Here is a 20,369-nt window from a genome sequence, read left to right as displayed (position 1 = left end):
CTAACACTTTTTTATGTGTGTGTGATGTCCTCTAACATTTATATTAGTACTAAATGTTCTCTCGTAATGTGTACGGGCTAAATACATTGGATTTACATAGAAACAGAGGCAGAAATTAAGTCACTGCTTTGAGTCAGGCCTCAGTGGGTCGAGCCACAAGAGCCACAGTGTTTAGCTGAGGGACTTAACAGGCAAATTGTAAGGTAATGGGAAGGGAGGAACTCAAAATATACAACCATACAGGGCCAGAGGCAGGTTTTTGGGGGCCAGTGGCTCAGTTATAAAAGGACCCCCTCCCCCCCAATTAGAAAGATAGAAACAGCAATCTTTGGGGTATTTTGCTTTTAAAACTTTAAAACTTTTATGGTTTGTAGCTGTTGTGGAGAGATTGTAAGCTCCACGCTGGGAACAGGACTAACTATTAGCATCACATGGTCAATGTCACTTAGTGGTTAAAAATGGGCTTAATGACAGAGTCAAACTGTTTCTGTGTTGTTGTGAGGTTGTTGGGACTGTTTTGGGCAGATGGCAGCAACACAAACTTCTGATCCTGTGGGGAGTTGGGACAGGCAAGTTTAGATCTCTGGTGCAAGAAAGGTGGATAGCAGGTACTCGACTACAGACATTTTGATACAACTTGGTACTGGGGTATTTCAGTCAAAGCCTTAAAAGTATGGAGTACTGATACCCAGCGCGAGCATAGAGTGCATTTTTGGGTTATTATAACGTAGTAAGGCAGTGATACACAACTTACAGCCCCTATTGATGGCCAATATGGCCGTCAATAGGGTGTCAGGGGCCCCCCAACCATTTTCTAATTCACAATCAAAATAAAGTGATTCACAATGGGAATTTTTTTAGTACAACGTGGCGGAGTACATTAAACGATATCAAAATAGAGAGCTTGTTCATCAAAAATAAGTGCTAATGGAGGAACCCCTGCAGCCGCTGACAGAGGTCCTAGCTAAGACCCTAATGTCCTAAAATCTTAGAAATGTCCTAAAATTCAGGAAACATCCAAAAATCCTATAACCTGCTAAAATCCTAGAAACATCCTAAAATGCTAGAAATGTCCTGAAATCCTAGAAATGTCCTAAAATCCCAGAAACATGTATGGGGCTGCTTAGACTGGCCCCTGACCCCCGCTCATTTTGCACAAGTGGCTCCCAAGCAAAGCAAGTAGAGTATCACTGTAGTCAGGCTTCCTAATATTCACTTTGCTTAATTCCTAAGTTTGATCCAAAAGAAGTGACGTTTAATGATGTAAGTCAGTGATTCAGCATCTTTGTGTGTGAGTTTGTGTAGTTTATGGGTACAGTATATGTGCAGTATTGTATTTGTGTGTGTGTGTTACTTGTTCCCTCATAACTGCCAAGCTAAGAAACCTTGCTACCCACTGGAGAGTAATAAGAGCACGATGTTCTGTTATTGCTTACCGGAACCATACAGAATATAAAATGGAAGCTGCAAAAAAGACAACATGATCCAGTTAGGCTCTGAGCAAATGAATAAATCAAGTTCACAGTATGGAAAACTTCACAGAAAAATAAAAGCCAGAAACCCAAGCACATGGCAAGGAAAAAACTCCTTAATAGTGGACTTAACTGTGTTAATGATGAATTTAAAGGTCCATGTGTGACCTCAGAATGTGCACTTCTGTGGGTCATGTGTGTCGATGCACACCTGTTGTTATTTCGCAAGTAGACGCTGTCTGCAATGCATGCTTATGTTTTGTTTTAGGTGTGTTTGTATTAACATCACGTGTGTTTGTGTGTCTTTAGTGTGTGTGTAGACAGAAGCCATGCCAGGCCTAGTCACCTGTCACTTCTGTGTATTCGCTAGATGTGGGGATGTGCCAGTGGAAAAAGCCCTCACTATTTTAATGCTGCTTATTTCCCAGCACCTCGCACCGGTCTTTTCCTCTCTCTGCTTTGGCATGAGACTGAGGAAAACCCTCTTGTGTGCGTGTGCGTGTGTGTGTGTGTGTGTGTGTGTGTGTGTGTGTGTGTGTGTGTGTGTGTGTGTGTGTGTGTGTGTGTGTGTGTGTGTGTACGCCCTCGCACCTCGTCACCTCTGATGCTGCAGCGGGAAGCCTTCGTTGCCAGGAGAACCCCAGACTGGCAGGCATACTGAACGCCTACGCACACACACATACATGCACGCACATGCCTGTGCGCACTAACACATGCTTTTTACACACACGTGAGCTGCACATTTACCCGCGCAGACGTACACAAGCAGACACATATTTAAATATTATAAAACACACACACGCCTCTCCCTTTCCACACACTTGTGTTAAACATTTTCCATTATTTTACTGCTTCTTCTATAACAGTGGCAGTGAAGCCCACATTGCCGTGTGCACAATCCAATGTAAACAGTAGGACTCGAATGTGACACCCAACTCTGGGCCGCAGAGTCTTGCGGCAATCAGAGGACCAGGTGGTGAATCACACAGCAGCCGACAAAATCCAACAAAATCGAGATTAGTGTTTCCAACAGTAGTTGTTGCCTATACCACTCAACTTGTTAAATATTCCCAATTCCTCACATTGGAACTTATTCATCAGTATTTCCCACTGTGGAAAACATTGGAAAATGCTGAGGAGCCAGACCCAAATCACGCACCCAAAATTTCAGCAATGAAAATCTACATGCCTGTTTGATTTTTCCTCTAACCTTTATTTATCTGGGGAAAGTTGACTGTGCAGGCTGGATCTTTTTTTGGGCCATGCCCTGCTTTTCTGACTCACTCACACAGATTCACTTTAGGTCACAAGACGACTTCTTCAATCTGGCTATCATGCGTTATCCTTAATCGAATCTGTTAATGACAATGACAATGACATAAACCCTATATATGGTGTGATGTTTGGGCCAAACCGAGCTAAAAATGACACATTGCTTTTAGTTTATGCCCATTTTGCGTACACGTTTTAATACCGTTGTACCAAGAGGTTCATATGGACTGGCTGGTACCTCTTTAGCCACAACAAACTCTTGTAGACATTTGATTGCTTAAAGGTCCGATGTGTAGGGATTAGGGACATTTATTGGCAGAAATCGTATATAATATTCATTACTTTTTTTCATTAGTTTATAATCAGCATAAAAGAATTGTTATAGGGTTTGTTACCTTGGAATAAGCCGTTCATATCTAAGTACGGAGTGGCTTTTCTTCCATGGATCCATCATATCGTTCTACAAATGCCCAGAACGGACAAATTAAATGTTGCATTAGATAGTGCCATTCACATTTTCGCATCAGCCATTGAAGTTCTGCTACATGCTTAGCACGCATGAGGTTTTAGTTCTGCAGTCTCACCACCAGATGCCACTTAGTACTACACACTAGACCTTTAATTGACTGTAACCATTCATGGTTAAGAAAACTAGGATGAAAAAGATAGTCTTGTACAATCATATAGAGAAATCGATATACAGGGAGTGCAGAATTATTAGGCAAGTTGTATTTTTGAGGATTAATTTTATTATTGAACAACAACCATGTTCTTAATGAACCCAAAAGACTCATTAATATCAAAGCTGAATATTTTTGGAAGTTGGAGTGGGGCTTTTTTAGTTTTAGCTATTTTAGGAGGATATCTGTGTGTGCAGGTGATTATTACTGTGCATAATTATTAGGCAACTTAACAAAAAACAAATATATACCCATTTCAATTATTTATTTTCACCAGGGAAACCAATATAAAAGCTCAACATTCACAAATATACATTTCTGACATTCAAAAACAAATCAGTGACCAATATAGCCACCTTTCTTTGCAAGGACACTCAAAAGCCTGCCATCCATGGATTCTGTCAGTGTTTTGATCTGTTCACGATCAACATTGCGTGCAGCAGCAACCACAGCCTCCCAGACACTGTTCAGAGAGGTGTACTGTTTTCCCTCCTTGTAAATCTCACATTTGATGAGGGACCACAGGTTCTCTATGGGGTTCAGATCAGGTGAACAAGGAGGCCATGTCATTAGTTTTTCTTCTTTTAGACCCTTTCTTGCCAGCCACGCTGTGGAGTACTTGGATGTGTGTGATGCATTGTCCTGCATGAAAATCATGGATGCGGACTTCTTCCTGTACCACTGCTTGAAGAAGGTGTCTTCCAGAAACTGGCAGTAGGACTGGGAGTTGAGCTTGACTCCATCCTCAACCCGAAAAGGCCCCACAAGCTCATCTTTGATGATACCAGCCCATACCAGTACCCCACCTCCACCTTGCTGGCGTCTGAGTCGGACTGGAGCTCTCTGCCCTTTACCGATCCAGCCACGGGCCCATCCATCTGGCCCATCAAGACTCACTCTCATTTCATCAGTCCATAAAACCTTAGAAAAATCAGTCTTGAGATATTTCTTGGCCCAGTCTTGACGTTTCAGCTTGTGTGTCTTGTTCAGTGGTGGTCATTTTTCAGCCTTTCTTACCTTGGCCATGTCTCTGAGTATTGCACACCTTGTGCTTTTGGGCACTCCAGTGATGTTGCAGCTCTGAAATATGGCAGAACTGGTGGCAAGTGGCATCTTGGCAGCTGCACGCTTGACTTTTCTCAGTTCATGGGCAGTTATTTTGCGCCTTGGTTTTTCCACACGCTACTTGCGATCCTGTTGACTATTTTGAATGAAACGCTTGATTGTTCGATGATCACGCTTCAGAAGCTTGGCAGTTTTAAGAGTGCTGCATCCCTCTGCAAGATATCTCACTATTTTTGACTTTTCGGAGCCTGTCAAGTCCCTCTTCTGACCCATTTTGCCAAAGGAAAGGAAGTTGCCTAATAATTATGCACACCTGATATAGGGTGTTGATGTCATTAGACCACACCCCTTCTCATTACAGAGATGCACATCACCTGATATGCTTAATTGGTAGTGGGCTTTCCAGCCTATACAGCTTGGAGTAAGACAACATGCATAAAGAGGATGATGTGGTCAAAATACTCATTTGCCTAATAATTCTGCACTCACTGTATAAGAGACCTTGAGGGATTGCCATGTTTATTCACTTTTCATTGTATTCCCATATGATCTTGAGTGAGCACTGTGTTATCACTCCTTTCATGCAGTCATAAGTAAGTAATCCATTCTAACATTTAGAAAATGCTGTTTTGCTTCAACCACCTCTTTATCTGTTGTAGCTCATATTGCTGCACTCTGCAGTTCTCATGTGAGTGGTTTTCCAACATATGTAACATGGGATGCTCATATTTTGCCTGTGTATCAATCAAATCTGCAGTAAGACCTGAGGAACATACATCACATATATGAGGGGAAAAATATTGGTGGTCAGAGGGTGTGACTTGGATGAGAATCAGTCGTAGCTGTGTTTTTCCAGTTGTGTACATGCGGATGGCTTACATCGAGACGTGCGTGTGCGCGGATGCCAGCCTTGCAATAAGGTATCGCTGGCAGGGGGAAGGTGGGATTAAGTTTCTCCAGTGAAATGTCAGCTGAATATTGTTACCGCCGGAGGATCAGAGAGCAGTCGGGCACCACTGAACCGTTTCCGGATGGAAATCACTTCTGCTGGATTTCTCCCCAGCAGCCCGGCCTCTCTCTTTCCACGCCACTCCTATAGATCCCTCACTGCTTGATGGAGTCTCTCATTGTGTGTGTGTGTGTGTGTGTGTGTGTGTGTGTGTGTGTGTGTGTGTTCATGAGTATGTGTGTGCTGAACACATTCTGACAAACATATATCCTGACAATGAGATAATACAACAGAGGATTTTGCATGTGTGTGTTAGCAGTTGGTGATGGAAGTTTGGGTCGTTTTCAGGCTGGACTGTTGTGCTGTATATGAGTATAAGAAACACACACACACACACACACACACAGGCAAAACAGCTTGGTAATGGTAACACAGATTCGCTATGCAAATTCCTGCATCATGAAACAAGTGTTGGTGTGTGTGTGTGTGTGTGTGTGTGTGTGTGTGTGTGTGTGTATGTGTGTGTGTGAGAGAGAGAGAGAGCTGACCAGGTGGTGCCCAGTCTTATGTCGCACTGAGGGTGGTCCTCTGAGAAGGGCTGAAATTAATCCTCATTACATTAATCAGGCTCTCTCTCTCTCTCTCTCTCTCTCTCACACACACACACACACACACACACACACGTACAAATAGCCAACTTAATCACAAAGCATGTGTTTTGCAGTACACTTCGCATTCTCTGGTGTAAAACGTATCACACATACAGTATATGCAGCACAGTTTACATTTCAGCCGAGCCTCTTTTTTTTTTTACAAATCATATGGACGCCAATAAGATTAATTAAATAATGCGAAGAAAGTGTTAGCATGGAAGAAACTTCAGGGAGCTGCTTCCATTTGTTCAGTTTTTATTTAATTTTTCTCTTAACTTTATTAAACAAAAAAAGGTACAGGGAACTTGTTGTATACGATGTTGAAAATGTTCAGTTTCGACTAAACATTTGCTAAATGCATTTAAACAAGTTTTGTGTCGGAGTTTGTTATATTCCAGATTCGAAATATTGAAAGAAAGAATTTCATTTTTACTGTAAATGCATATCAGTTCCAAATATCGGTTATCGGTCTCATTTACTATTATTAATCAGTATCGTTATCGGCCCTGAGAAACCAATATCGGTCAGCCCCTAATGAAATCTTCACTTTTTTTCGCTTCTGATATGATTGTCAGCAGGAAAACATAGTGTGTGTTTTTTTTTAAATAGCAGCGACAAGGTCACATCAGCTGGAATTCTTCTTATATAGTGTGTTTGTGTCGTCATGGCAAAATGTGATCCTGGAGGCACCTATTGGAGCAGAAACTACCATAGAAGCTTTTTTTAAGCTTTATTTATTTATTTATTTAGTTTTTTTTTGCCTTGTTGCCTTTATTCATCAATTCAAACTCAGGCGTACTTAGGGACCCGTTGAACATGGATATTATGGAGTTTGTTAATAACAAGTTTATTTGATTTTTAAATTGAATTTTGTTTGCCTAGGTAGAGATGAATGGGATATTGTTACAATTTTAGCATGTAATAATTAAAATAGTCTTCCAATTAAACAACCTTTGAGGCCATTCAAGGATAGATTTCAACATGCACTTGTACCGTAGCCAGCGACCACATGCTTTGCAACACAAAGCAAAGTAGATTTCAGTGGTTTTCAGTGTCAAACTTGTCTCCAACAAATATAGACTGCAGAGGAAAGAAGCAGCACAACAGTAAATTACACCAAAATGCTGTAGAGAATCTTAGCATGCTCTTTTTTAAATTACGTAACTATTTTTGGTAAAATCATTTATCTGCCGGTGTGACGAACAGCCTTCTGAGATTCACTCGCCAAATAGAAAATCTTCCCATATTTGGCAATTGGTGGGTGTTTTATTCCGGACTCTGGGCCAGGGCTGGATGATATGGAGGAAATCAAATTCTACCATATTTTAACCAAATACCTGTATTGATATTGCAACAATATTGTTAAATCTGATGAGGAGCATGCTCCTCAGTGTGGCTTGACATAATGCCGACCAGCTTCCATATTCTGTCAGAAAATTTAGGAAATTGTTGATAAATGTATCAAGAAAGTCAAAGGAATATATCAGTGGAAGTTTTGCTGACGTTCCTCCGAAATAGCTGAACTTGAAATTCAATATCTGTTTGTAGTGTTTACAGCATTATTAACCTTTTTTACGGTTCTATTTTGGCATTGGCAGCTTAAGGTTAGGGAAACATGGTTTGATCAACATTGAACCAAATCTCTACCCTAAGCAAAGTGCTTTTATTGCCTCAGCCTTTTCACCACAACGTAATTGGGAGAACACTTTAATACAATATAAACTTAATTTCTAGAAGTTGCAACCTCTTGTTGGTCTCTTTTCTACGTGGTATTTTTTTCATTTTCAACCAAACTTCATTCGTTTTAAGTCTAGTTTTAGTTCCAGTTGTGCAGTATAAACCTAATCAGTAGCAGGGATCTAAGTTATTTTATGATGGTAGGAGACCAGTTATTTTATGACGGTGGGAGACCACATGATTACAACAGGCAGCTCCAGGCCTGAAGCCTTTGTAGGTATAAAACTAATAAACTAGTTGACTTTAATTCAATTGAGTTTAGGTCAGGTCTAGATGGTTTTTATAGACCCCAGAGGGCACAGTAAAAAACCCTCAAGGTGAAAAAACACATCAGAAAAATAAAATGTACTGTATATTAACACAAATGACATTTGAATCCAATAAGTAATGTAATACATCAGTAACAAATGATGGGAAATCTTCCGTGACTTGATTCCTGGAGCCATGCTGCCCTTTAATATCTCCCTAAATAAGCATAAAATTGCACACACCCAATATATAATGCTGTGGTAAAAATACATTTTTAAAGACATATAGGAGGCTTTTCTGAAATTAAAGATTTATGTCCTCATTTCACAAATACCCTGAATCTTGCTGTCTGAGAGTCCAATTAAAAAGAGCTTTACAGAACGCTACGTCATGTTAGTGAGTGGATTCTGAGTGATGAATGCTATTTTTCCTGTAAATGAGGCATACAGGAAGAATATACAGTAACATGTTAGTCTTAAAGGGATAGTTCGTTTTGTTTTTTTGTTTTTTTTTTAACTGGGGTTGTATGGGCTACTTATTCATAGACAGTGTGTTACATACAATAGATGTAATCTGCAAGTCCCCAGTTTGGAAATGCAGGATGGAGTTTGACATGGAAGTGAAACAATGTGCTGCTGTGGAGGGGTCAGCAACAAAATGTGTTTTAGCGTACTAAATATGGCCCACCTAAAAAAATCAATGATTTTTTTTAGGTGGGCCATTTTAGATTTCTTTCTTGAGTAAATTTCTTTCTTCAAAGCCAGGCTCCATTGAGAAAAACAGTGATTCAACACTGAACACAGGAGCTGCTAGTTTATCACTGCCTTGATCATGTTTTTTTTGTGTTATTGTGTGACTTTGGTGAATCTGAATTAACCCTTTGAAACACCAGTCACATAATAACAAACTAACAAACTGATCGAAGCAGTGGTAGACTAGCAGCTTCTATGTTCAGTGAGCTAAAATTACTGTTTTTGTCAATGGAGTCTGATGGCTTTGATGAGAGCATGGATGGGTAACTGAAACCGTTAGTGGCCTCTGTCAGGAAGGTAACATGGTAAAAATACTCTCAATATAGCGTACACATAAAGTGATAATTTTTTTTTTGGTGGCTAAGATACATTTTATTGTTGACCCTCCTCCACAGCAGTACATTGTTTAGCTTCTGTGTCAGACTCCTGCCAACTGTTGCCATGCCGACTGACATCTGCAGTATGTAATACAGTGACAATGGATAAGTACCCCAGGAATCAGAATTTCAGCTTTTGCTTTTTGCTTTTCATGTGCAGGATTTCTTTATGATGGAAACCAACGGAGTTGAGGAGTTTCTAGGCGAAATGACTCAGTTGTTTCTGAGGAGTGTGTCCTGTTTTGCACTTGTCACTTACCTCCGATTCTGTCAGTGTGATTGGCAGGCTAGTTTGTAGAATTCTTGTTCTTGTGTCTAATGTTGTGACACGTGCTGCACCTTTTCACCCTACATGCATTTCTTCTGTGTTTGTGACTGTCAGTGCATTGGCCAGTGTTGATGCACTAATTGTGTCTGTGTGCGTACGGGCTATCGTGCGTGCATGTGTGTGTGTGCATATTTCCAGCGGCTATCCCTCCAGGAATGCAGCATGGCTCTTCAGAAGGGGATATTAGTGCTGACCGCAGGGCCTCTTTCCCCTCTCCGCTTCCATCTGGTGTCGCATTAAATATTAAACTTTTTAATTTGATTCAATTCCCGACGACAAACACCCTTGATTGGATCCAGATGCCGGCAGCCAGCGGGCCCACCCCGGGCCCGGTCTGTGCCTAGGGTTTGGATGTTCCGGAGCTCGGCACAGGAGCTGGAACTGAGACCCGGATTAAGACTGGAACTTGGAGTGGAGATGCGGATGGTGCTCTGGTTTGGAGTGGGGGGTGGAAGTAGTCCTTTTTGGTAGAAGTGGATGTTGAGCTGAAGCTGGAGATGGAAATTCAGTCGGTAATTGGGTTAAAACTGATACTAAGAATCAAACTAAGACTAAGAGTAAAGACCTGGGGAAAAGCTGTTTGTTGTTGATAAGAATTGCTCATCATACAGTTATTAAGTTTTCTTTTTGGAGTAAGATCTGTTGATTTAACAGTCTTTACCTATCCACAGTGAAGAGTATCAATATTGAGAAGACACAGAGTATAAATATCTACGACTCTGGCTTGATCAATCATTTACCTTTAAACATCACATTCAAAATCTCAACACCAAACTGCTGCAAAAAGTAGGGATATAGGATAATATTGGCACTTCATCGCTATCTGCAGATATTGACTTTAAAGTGAAATATCGGAATTGGCCAACATGCTGATTTTTGCCACTTACTTTTCTTACTGCCCTAATATGCCACTGTACTTGCTTTGCATCAATGCCCAATCTGTTTGTTTGTTTTCTTGACTGCCTTGTAGTTTTGTGTTACTTTCAGTCACAGTTCCACCCTGTGGTTTTTTTTAGCGACACATACTGTTATTTCGTGGTGGCGTTTAAGCTATGGAGCTTATTTTTCCACAAAACTGTTTTTTTTAAAGACATATCGTTGTGTGTCCCAGCAATGTTAGTGGCACAAAGTGTTGGTGTTTTTTTACTGTCACATTGTAGCATTTTCCCGTGGCATATTGCCCAAGAAACCTGGCTGTTTTTTCACCACCTCATCCCTGATTTTCTATCAGCTTGTGTGCCACCAAACATGGTTACTTTTAGCCAAAACTCTCTTTGGCTCAAAAATCTTTTCCCAATTATTACCAAGTGGTTTTTGTGCCTAAACCTAACCGCACCTTCACCACAGTGTTGTTGAGAAACAAAATTTCAATATATCAAAATAATACAAATGTACCTTATCTGTGGTTTGCAGAAACAGGCATTGCAAAGTTTTGCTGTTTTTTTTTGGAATCTTGACAGTATTGCGAATAAGGAACAGCTCAATGATTTTTGAGGCTTAAATAAGGTTTTAATTAATGAATAAATGAAAGTTCAACCTGACTCAATTAACAAGGCAAATAGTGGCACGCATAGACGCAGCGGTTCAATACTCTACTTTTCATCCAATTTCATTGTACATGTACAATCGAAATAAAGATATTAATTCGTTCATTCAATGCAGTGCACATAACCTCCACTCATATAGCGTTGCTTTATGATATGATGGTAGCTCTTTAGTTTAGCTGACTTGTAGTCAGCTAAAAGACAGTTCAATATAATTGTAGAAGTTGTTAGATGTGAATTCATCCTAAGAATTTTCCTTCTCTCCATGGACGTGTGCTTCTTTCCATGTCCCTTAAATGAAATGACAAATTTGTAATTACCGTCAGTAACAAAACATAATTGTTTTTTAATCATATACTGCAATGGTTACATTTTGGTTATGACTTGGTTAGAGTTAGGAGAAACATCCTGGTCATGGTTGAGAGAAACCAACACTAACTGTCGGTAGGTATCGGGAAGTCCGATGTTTGGCGTCGCAGTATTTCCTCCTGTGGTCCAGACTGACAAGGATCCAAATTCCTGTGGTTGCTCAATGTCTTTGTTACTTGAATGTTAACATATGTAGTTTCTGGGCTTTTGCAAAATTTATTAAAATTTCTTCCCAAGATGAAGGAGAGGTTCTTCTTGGGGCCCCACAGTCCCAAAACAAGCAGGTTAGGTTGACGTAAAACTCTAAGTGAATTGGGGCGAATGTCAGAGTGTTTTCATGTAATGAGAAAAAGGGCTAGGACTTTTTTTTATGGTTGTTTGGATTGGGTAGAAAAGGAAGGAGCCAGAGACTAATAGGGTGAGTACCATAATTTATGACAAATGTTTAGAAGTAAACACACAGTATGATAAAACCACTAAAACCCAGGTACTCTTGCCATCAACCCAAAACATGTAAGAGGAATATTTAAAATGACAGTGTCCTGAAATGTCCTTAAACTGACAAGAGTCTTAAAAACAGATCTCATCAAGCGGGAATCGACTCCAATGTGCTGCAGGGATGCTGGCCTGAGGCTGAGTGGCAGGGCCTCACCGGCTCACTCCGATAGTTAGTTTAAAATGAAAAAAGGTGGCAGTCCACAAGGACAAGCACTCTGCTTTTTCCTTTTTTTTCTAGCCCCAAAATCTGGCTAATTTCAGTACTTACCTTTCTATCAGCATTCTAAACTCTGCCTGACATCCGTGATATGCCGCCGTACTCTAAATGATGGCTTCTGTTGGCGTTGGTCAGTGTTGCAGCTGCTTCTAGCTCTTGCAGCTACACCCTCTACGCTCTGGTAGAGCATGCGCCCCATGCACAAAGGATATGTACTTGCCGCAGCAGCCACAGGTTTGAATCCAATCTCAGCCCTTTTCTGCACAGCATCTTCTCTCTTTGTCCCTTTTACTCTATGACTGTCCTGCTGACCATTAAAGCTGAACAGTCCCCAAAATCATAATTATAAAAAAAAAACAAAACAAGAAAACATGGTCTATCAAAAGAAGATTTATTAAAACAGGCAACATGCATATTAAAAAACATATATAATAAAAGCACACAAATAAGCACAGTAATAAAAATTTTATCCACAGCACAAAAGAAAAATATGATTATAGCTTCCATTCATCATAAAATGAGTTTCACATAGCGAGAATGATAAAACAATGGGATCAGAACTGAAACTGGTATTGGGCCATGAAGAGGGCTCAGGGGTCAGTGTTAAGTTGCAGATTTTTAAAGTGATACAACGCTGATTTTCAACCAGCTTTGTATGAAAACAATCTGGTTAGCATGTGTCATTCAATAGTGGCAGACCCCCCCCCCCATCTAACCAGTGCCTCGATATCCCTCCTTCCTTCTGACGAAACTCTACTGATTTCAATTGATAGCCAGCTAGCAACCATTATATCATATGGACGAGTTTGCATTACATCATCCATCAGCAGTTTTTATTGGTCTGGTGGGGCACAGTGAATTATGGTAGTTGTAGGTTTTCTACCTCTTGAGGAAAGCCACCCTTTTCTCAATTTTCTCTGATCATGTAGCACCAATTTTAAAAGTATTTGCGTCTTTCTACTGGATAGGCAGCCTAGTTAGTAGAAGGCTATCTTTCCAGCAGTGAAACACTTTGACAACTGAAATGTGCTTTTTTAAACACCAGCCTGAGATCTAGACTCATGCATTGAATGGAATTGGCTTGTGTTGAATGTCCAGTTTGATTTGGCCTGCATCTTCTGTTAATTTCCATTTGTTCTGACTCTTCTATACCTTTCTCCTTCTGTCCTCTACACTGCTTCTTCCTCCCCTATTGTAATAGTATGATGCTTAAAGCCAAGTGTCAGCTGAGGTCTGGGGATTGAGGTTTGGATCAGAGTCTCCACACTCCATCTGCTCAGGAGTTTTGGGCGCTTTTACAGCACAGAGTAACCGTCAAGGACACAGTCTGTACATCATACTTTTTGCTTAAAACAACAAAAACAAGTCATTTTCATTTTAACAAGTGCATACAGGGTGAGATAATAGCATTTGTTGCCAATGTACTGTAAGTCAGTTTGCTTCAAGAATTTCCTTGAATTGGTGCCATGGTGTTAAAGCTGTTGGATGTCTTAATCTCCCTGTTTGACATGTTTTGCTTGAAAATTTTTGAAATAAGTGAAAGTGCTTTGGGAGCAAGCATAGTATTATCTAATTTCATTGGCAATAACTTGTCTCTTATTATATCAAGAACATTTTTTAGACTGAATGACTGGTTAATACATGGTGTCATACTAAATGACATGTTAAACAATGTATCTGTCTCTCCCCTTTACTCATCTGTCATTCACTGTTCTTACTGTGACACTCATTCCCTTCTCCATTTGTTTTCCCTAGTCGTATGAAATTACTGTATCTCCAAATTAGTGTATTACCTACTATATTGGAGATAACAGAGTGCAGAGGAGGCTAGAGTAGTCCAGAGGGCCTGGGGCTAAATGTGACTTCCCTTGCCTGCGTGAGGACCTGACAGCAGGCTTTGGTCCAAGGGTCTGTGTCCCCACCCGCCGTCTCATCTGTTGCCTTGATCCAGATGTCTCGGCAAGGATGAATCATAACTACTTCAGCTTGTTACCATTTAACTCTGTGTTTGTGTTTTCCCCAACATTATATCCTTTCACAGTCTTAGACAGCAAAGAAAGTGAAAGGAAGTTAAAAGAGTTTGTTAAAAACTGGGATAACCAGACTAAAGAGATTATTTTTGAGGTTTTATTTTTGATTTTGTCTTCATCTTTATAACTAATTGGTCAAACCCTGTCCCCAAACAGCAATTGTCCAATCATATCTTAGCACGATAGGCCTGCCAGGCTTTGGGGTTCTCCACATATTGAAGCACTTTGCATGTGGCTCTAGTAAGAGTAATACTTGAAAGAGTTTGGTGACCTTCCCAAAACCTAAAACCGTTAATAAAACGTGTAAGGAATGGATTACACAGTGTGTTTATCAACTGTAATGCATTCAATTGTTTGCATGCTAACTAGCTAAAGTAGTAAATCCTAACCCAGCTTTTTATGACTAACACGTGTTTAGTTTGCACTACAACAACTCCAGCCAACTTTACCCAAGATAGAGATTATTTTTTAAAAATACAGACATGATAATCACCTGAACAGCATTATATAAACTTAAATAACAGGCAGATCTTGCACTTTTTCTTAAAGGAACACTTCATCCCAGAAAAAACTCACCAGTGTTAAGTTGAATTCGTCAAGAAAACTTTGTTTTTCTCGCATGCCACCCTGGTGAAGAAAAATCCAAAAACGAAGAAAATTATTGATTAATTAAAGTCAAGAGTGTACTGTGTATCAAAAGCGAAACTTTATTAAACATACATTTACAAACTCTCATACAACTTGTGCAAAATAATCCAATTTCATTTATCCAGTCGTACGCTCAGTACTTCCCAAACAGTCTTTCTGACAGGGAACTGAATGGAAAGTGAAGCTTATTTATGCCCTCTTCAGAGTCAGATGCCAATGACAAAAACAGGGATTTTACCTCGCTAAACACAGGAGCTGCTGGTCTACCACTACCTTGATTATTTTGTTTGTTTGTAAAATTGTTGTCATGCAGGCTGTTCTCATGCACTGTTTGTTCCTTTTCCTACAAAAAGTAATGGACCATAAGTATTACACATCCCATGTGCCTGTAACTTGTATATAACCCACATATTTTGGAAGACTGCGACCATTTGACCAATGCTATGTATGGAGTAAAGAAGATGCAGTCCCAATCAGTCCAGAGTGGCAGGTTTGGGTGGTGGATTGGGTAGAAAAAACACAGGACTGTGGCGGGACTTTCTCCTGGAGACTGATGTTTGGAACAGTGGGAACTTTTAAGGTTTTGCGTTTTGAGGTACATTGTCACCATGTTCTTTTTCCTAAACCTAACCACGGTAACTTTTCTTGCCTAAACTTTAAGAACTTCAACCATGTTTCTTTTAACTTTCAGCTTCTTAACTCTATGTTAAGGACGTAGCATCATCTGTGGGGCACTAATTCATTGTGTTTGCATTTTAGTAGGACATCATAAAAAAACACTGCATGAATATATGTTGAAATAACAAAAGTTCTCTTCAAAGAAATGGGAGACCCACCAGATTCAGCATCCAGCGAGGTTAAATTGCTGGTTTTGTTGATTCAATTCAATTCAATTCAGTTCAGTTCAGTTCAGTTCAGTTCATTTCATTTCATTTCATTTCATATCAATTTAGTTCAATTCAATTCAGTTTGATTCACTTTTTTCATCCCAGAGGAGCAATTAAACAGCACGTAGAGCAGCACATGCCATAGGACAACTCACACATAGCAATAAATAGAAAAAAAATAATGACACACAGAATATAAAGTGCATTGCTGTTGGCAAATGGAGTCTGGCTTTGAGGAGCCAGACATACAACTGGTACACCACGTATGTAAGAGTTTGTAAAGCAAGGTTTTGATATAGTTTTGTTGTTAAACATAGTTCCCTATGACTCAGTTCATCAAAAATCTTCTCCATTTTTGGATTCTTTCATCACTCAGGTGGCATGTGAGAAAACTGATCATTTGGCGGGGTGAAATGTTATCATACATACATAAATATGTAATTAACATAAAACATGCAACTTGAGGAAATAAAAATTACCAAGAGTAAATCCACCACTGTTTAACCATCAATTAACTGTGTATTTACCCTGTGAGAACGGAGAGCTTGGCTAGCATTGCAACAGTAACCAGAGGGAGGGGGGCCGTCTCCCAGAGACTGCTGGTCAGTCGTCTTCGTTTTTGGATTTTCTGTTGATTAAGATTGACTTTCTGTGGGTGATACTTAAGACAAGAGAATTCTGAAAAGATTTCAAGAGAAGCGAAAAACAAGACTGAATGACAGTGAAGCGAAAGAAAGGAGACAGAGGGTGGGAGGGAAAGTGATTGAGTGAGAAATGGGGAGTATTATAATTATTAGAGTTATTCAGTGTTTCGCCTCCCACCGGTTCATATTGGATGTTCGCCCCTGACCAGATTTGGCCCGCTGCAGCCTCTTTCAGTCCTCTGTGATCGGAGACAAACCGGGTGTGAGAGAATTTTGCAGGATCTCAGATTAGCCTCTCTGTGGATCTTATGTAATCCAATCTAACATTATCTCGGAATTCACAGCTTCTCGTGTGTACCTTTTAACAGGCCTGCTGTACCCATCGCATGAGTATCTATCTGTACTACAGTTACAGCTTAATCTAAAACACCAAATGTGTATTATCGAGTAACTCTCCATTCATGCATTTACTTAGCATGTCTCTTTCATAACTACTGCAGGAGGTTCTTCTCTGAATGTTACGCAGCTGAGCAGATTAGTATATTGTTACATAAAACTTTGCTGTATCTCAAACAACCAGACTGTTTCTTGTACTTTCTGGCAGCTTAAAATGAGCAAAACTCCAAGTTTTTCCAAACAATTCCACTTGGACGAGGAATCGAGGTGCCGCATGGGGTAGAAATGAGGCTTTTATATTTGATGAGATTAGATTAGATGAAACTTTAATGATCTCCTTTGAGAAATATGATTATTGCAGCAGCAAGAAGTAATAGGATACATCAAAGAAAAATAGGATATAAATACGAACAGAGTAAATGGAGGGTTATATAAACATAACTGACAATAATTTACAATGACTACATCAGTGCAATTTAATTTACAGCAAATCCTCAACACCAAATGTGAAGAATTGAATTATGGGCCATATGTGCTCCATGCATATTGTAACATTTCCCTCCAAACGAAAGAAAGTATAGACTGCACAGTTTATGTTTCTGCATCCTCTGGTGAAACAGCAGCGAAAACATGCCACTGGGTATGTTTGTACACACTATGAACAAGCTGATGTGTGAGTCTGTGTCTTCATATGTTCGTGCACCGCTGCATTGTGTGTGCGTATGGTTGGCAGAGCTGATAAACAGGCAGTGGGTTGGTAGGTGGAAGGAGTCCACTGCCTCAGATTATTGACACAATCCTGGCAGAACGCACCGCCGGGCGCTCCAAGAAATCTGGCTGGCGGGGCTCAGCGCTGCAATCTGATCCCCTCCATGCAACATACAGCACCGAAAAAACACACAGAAACAAGCTTTGGGGACACAGATCTATCTATTCTTTTACCTCTCCTTGTGCCCTTTTCTTCTTCTGTGTAACAATCAGCTTTAGGGGATTTGTTAAGTCCAATTTGCCTTCCTGTCAGTCTCTCTGTCTCTATCTGTCTTGCACTCAATCACTCACCCTGCCTTTGTCTCAGGACGGCATGTTAAGAGATGTTAAAGCCACGTGCTGGCCTTAAGGTCTGAGGTCTGGGGCTTGAGGTTTGGCGTACAGTCTCAGCACTTTGTTTACTGAGCATTTTGTGTGTCTGAAAGTGTGTTTGTTTCTTTGAACATGGACTCTGTTGTACAGCTGCCACTGGTGTCCCCGCGCAGACAGAGGATGACTTCCACTGTTGAATGAACATTTTGTTCTTCGTAAACCTGTCACTTTCACTCGAAGATCACGGTTAATTTGTCAAGCCTTTTTTGCTCTCAGATGGAAGTCCATTCCTTTCAGATGACAGATCGATTTCACTGCAGATGCATTGCATTCATGCGTTGGGTTTATTCTACTATTGATTTTGTTTTCATAAACTAAACTTTTACCTCTTCCTCCGTGATGTTGTCATTAGGAAAGCATTTCATCAAAGAGTCATAGATGCCATGAGCATTCTTGTTCAAATTAGAGCTGTCAAACAACCAGTTTTTAAAATCACGATTAATCACAGAATTTCAATAGCTGATCGCGATAAGTGCTTTTTTTAATCACATGTTTTCAATTCCATTATTTTGCACTAGAAAACAGTTTTGAAGTCTATAATGACAAAGTAAAGCAATTCTTACCACATTGTCTTGATTAGAAAACAAATGAGATCAACAAACTGCATGGGACGACCATAAAGTGGGTATGTTTTAAACGGGGAGACTAATGGGTACCCATAGAACCGATTTTCATACGCATATCTTGAGGTCAGAGGTCAAGGGACCCCTGTGAAATGACCATGCCATTTTTCCATGGCCGAAATTTGGCCTATGTTTGGGGTGTTATTCAGCACTCTTCATGAGAAGGTAGCATGGTTGGTGCCACTGGATTCCTTCGGTCTTTTAGTTTCAGATTACACCAGTATCATCACTTTAGCTCCAGAGCTCAGCCCGGCACAGCTTCTTAAAGACAGAAATGTCGTCAGGCAATTAGAAATCATAACCCCGCTCATCAGCCCGTTTCATGCAGCACGTGTTAGCGGCGTGTGACGGCAGCCTTGCTGAGCTGCAGCGTGTTTCATGCTTGTGGTGTTCACACATGAAGCATTGTTGCAACGTTGCTGCTGCACCGCTGGCTGCTGCTACTAGTACTGTTTTTACACATTTATAAGCACAAATTCCACTCATTTCTAATGTTCTGCAAGCTCCTGCATTGCCGACAACATGGTCCTGCAAATAGTTCAAAATAAAATGCCTTGTATTAACAATAATGGGATTCTGTCCACAAAGATGTTGTCAGACGACTTTTATTTTGAAACGGAAGCAGGGAACTTGGCGTAAAACAGACATCTTTGTATTTCCTCATCTCTGCGGCAGAGAGAGAGTTTTAAATTGCATTAAAATTTGTATAGAGTCTTTATAATTATCAAAAAACTACTTTCACAGTCTATTTCTGCTGACAAACACGTAGCACACGTAAAAAAAAATTAAATTCTTTGATTAACACTTCCTATAGGTTCTTCACAATGAAGGCCCCTTATTGCCTTATTGAGAAAATGCTGAGTTTTCATTAATTCATGCAGTTACTTAACACGACTCCTGAAAGCCAACATAAACTTCATACCAAAGAGATACAGGTAGAAGCTGCAGAAGTACTGAAAACTGATCTGGTCTACTGCATGCGCGGAGTTGAGTATTGCACACATGCTTGTTTGAGGGGAGAGGGGGGACATGTCTTCTTAGAATATATATACCATCCAACACCATGCTTTGTTTTACTTTGCTCTGCTTCACTCCTGAAACTCCTGCTAAACAGGCATGTTGGCATGTTAATGCATCAGTGTGAACTTAGAATGACATAAGATTTAGGTGGATATATTGCTCTCTAGTGATTGGTTAGAGAAAATCAAATTTCCCTCCCCCACAGAAATCGGTTTGAGTGGACTCAATGTCAGACTAAAGATGGAAACAGAGTGTAACCTGTTGACAAATCTGTCCGATATCGGGCAAAGATATACCTGGAAACCTTGAAGAAATGTTGCAGGCAATTAGACAAAAGCATGATAATTGTAAATTTGCATGTTCCATTGGAAAATTTCACTGTCTGCGTTCTGCCATTACTTACAAATTCCAGCAGCTAAGAAGGCAGGAAATCTTGATTTCTCTACTTGATTTCCCTTTGAGATTGGCGGAAAAACCACAGAAGCTCAGCAAATCTCAAGTATAAGCGAGGCTACAACCTCCATCCCTGCCACCATTGCCTTAGCCTTGATGGATACATCAAGACATGAGCCATGTTTTAAACCTGAAACTATTTTACTGAAATTCTAATAATGCTAACACTTTAATCACACCAATAAACTGATCAGAACATTCACAATGCCAGTCAGCGTCTCCAGCAGAGTTAAGCATTTGGTGTGCTTTACACAAGAACAACTTGACACTCGCTGTGAGCTGGCTGCACATTTCGGATTCACTTTTCACATTTGAACCATCTATTTGATTTAAGTTCTTCTTCAGACTATTGACTACCACTAACAC

The sequence above is a fragment of the Plectropomus leopardus genome, chromosome 19, assembly GCF_008729295.1.
Source record: "Plectropomus leopardus isolate mb chromosome 19, YSFRI_Pleo_2.0, whole genome shotgun sequence".
Lineage (NCBI taxonomy): Eukaryota > Metazoa > Chordata > Actinopteri > Perciformes > Serranidae > Plectropomus > Plectropomus leopardus.
This window is presented reverse-complemented; position numbering follows the sequence as displayed.